The sequence below is a fragment of the Macrobrachium rosenbergii genome, chromosome 12 (genome assembly GCF_040412425.1).
Source record: "Macrobrachium rosenbergii isolate ZJJX-2024 chromosome 12, ASM4041242v1, whole genome shotgun sequence".
In the NCBI taxonomy this organism is placed as follows: domain Eukaryota; kingdom Metazoa; phylum Arthropoda; class Malacostraca; order Decapoda; family Palaemonidae; genus Macrobrachium; species Macrobrachium rosenbergii.
Window position 1 is genome coordinate 90,641,548 of NC_089752.1, and position 2,500 is coordinate 90,644,047.

Consider the following 2,500-nt stretch of genomic DNA (forward strand, 5'->3'; position numbering starts at 1 on the left):
ACGTTTTTCTGGCTTTACAAAAGATGTTTTCAATGAAACTGTTTGGATCCTCAAATTGCCAGCAATTTCACGTATCATGTCAAGTTCTTGATTTGAAAATTCCGGGCTACCAACCCGCAGTGTCCTTGTGAACATAGCAGAAAAACAGGATTCTTAGTTTTAAATGGATGGTTAGAGTAAAAGTGAACATAAGAACAGATATTTGTGGGCTTCCCTACCGACAGAAAATTTGAACTTTCTATCAAATCTATGTACTAACACGTCTAAAAATGGTAATTTTCCTTCTTCTTCATTATGAAGGGTGAACTTTATGGAGGGTGCTGGTGCATTAATCTACTGAGAAATTTGTTTACAGGCCATGAACAAAAGATGTCATCTACATATCGTACCCATATCACACCTCTTGTCAATAAGTTCGATAAATATTTTTTCTCGAAAAACTCCATATATTGTAAGGTATTGCAGTATTTCTGTCATTTAATTTTGTAACAGCCTTGCGTGGCTTGTTTGTTTGCTTTACCTGCACTCCTGTGTTTTTGTTTTGCCGGTGCGAGGTGACGATTGCATCCAGCTCTTTTGCAGAGTCAGTCAGGTCCAGGGCAGCAGGAAGTCAGGTCCAGGGCAGCAACAGGTCAGGTTCAGGGCAGCAGAGAATCAGTATCTCAACAGCAGAGCAGCAGGGAGTCCTTTGGATGGGCGACAGGTATTACCCACCTGTTGTCTTTGGCGGGAGGTGGAGGACCTCTTCGTCTGTCAGTGTGACGTCTTCCCTGATGGCAGCATGAGGATGTTACGATGACTCAACCTGGTCATCTGTGTGAGGATTTGTTCCTTTGGCAGCAAATGGCTGTCTCGATGACTCGATCGGGGTTATCTGCTTCGTGGATGTGTTCCTGTAGCGCAGCCAGTGGCTGTCTCGATGACTCGACTGTGTTCGTCTGTTTTTGTCTGCATCCTCGTTGACACTGGTGACTGTCTCGACTACTCTTGAGTTTCTGATTTTGTGGTGTGCTGCTTCTTGGGTGTCATTTATTTCAATGCTCATGTATTTATTATGCTGCTTGATTTTGTATTTATGCCGTAACATTTATTTTACTACTAATGTATTTATTATGCTGCTTTTTTTGTATTATGCTGCCTGTTTTTGTATTATGCTGCTAGTGTATTATTTATGATATTGTTACGCTGCTTATGAATTGTTTTTGTTTAAGGATTATTTAATTGAGTTTTTATTGTTGCTGTCTTTATTGTATTTGATTTGTTTGTAGGTGGACCTGACTCACTTGTACATTTGTATAAAATAAATTAATCTTAAGGCTATATTTTGTGATTTTGCTCTGCTCCTTCCTCCTTTGTCACAACTGCTGTCAGTCATTCCAGTCCCTTTCTTTTTTTTTGAATTTGAGAACTTGCTGAACCATTGGGGTTCATTACAATACAGATTAGTAAGTAGAGGAGGAAGAGGATTTCCCATGGCCATACCGAATTTCCGCTCATAATAATTACCATTAAAAGTAAACTTACAACCTTTGATTCACAATTTTATCATTTCTATACAACTTTGTGTGGCAGCATGAACACATGTTTTTTCATCTTATCCTCTAGAAACTTAACAGGTCATCTATAGACACCTTGTAAAGAGAGAAGTAACGTCGAAACTCACCATTATAAAGTCATAATTTGGGTTAAAATTATTAAGACGATTGATAAAATCTACATTATTTTAAAGAGAACATCCTGAGGCATTGCCCACTGGTGATGTAAATTAAGACGACTGATAAAATCTACATTATTTTCAAGAGAACATCCTGAGGCACTGCCCACAAGTGATGTAAGTATTTCAACGAGCCATTTTGATAGTTTGTATGCAAACGAACCAATAGAGTTTACAAATAGGTCTCACTGGATTACCTTGTTTGAGTCTTTATAGTACCATACAAATAAGGAGAAGGTGGACAAATGATTAGAAATTTTTGTGTTAAATCCTTAAGGTTATACAGGAGTTTCTTAACATTCTTGTTAAACAGACCATTGTCGTTTTCTAAAGTATTGTTTCTCAGCCGAGTATAGGTCGTATGATCGTCTAACAGTTCGTACATTTTTCTGTCATATTCGCTTTTATCCAGTATAATCATTATCCACTATAATCAGAGCTTGACGTAACGTGGAGAGTGCTCTCATTCTTAATTTTCTTATACGTTTCACAGAATCTTTTTAGAATCGTAAGTGATATACCCAGTCCAGCAATTCCCTATATCATACTCCTGCAGATGTTCAATTTATCGGGATATAGCTATATTTTTAGAATTAACAGAAGATATTTCCTATTCCCAACCAATCAAAATTATTGTTAACAGAGCAAATTCAAACCATAACCCATTTAACGAATGGTATTTTAAAACAGGTAGGCTATCAAGCATTACCACTGTTCGACAATTCTTTTAGTTTATCTTTTTAGCATTGTTTGTCTTCCCACGGTGTCTTCTTGTGACTGTTTCCT

General features: G+C 37.4%; 1 protein-coding gene across 7 annotated transcripts in view; it reads right to left on the reverse strand.

Moving 5' to 3' along the window:
- The window catches only part of LOC136843752 (probable G-protein coupled receptor CG31760), a 1,299,116-nt gene that overhangs the window by 469,026 nt on the left and 827,590 nt on the right, over nt 1-2,500 (reverse strand). The gene's annotated exons all lie outside the window — the stretch shown is intronic.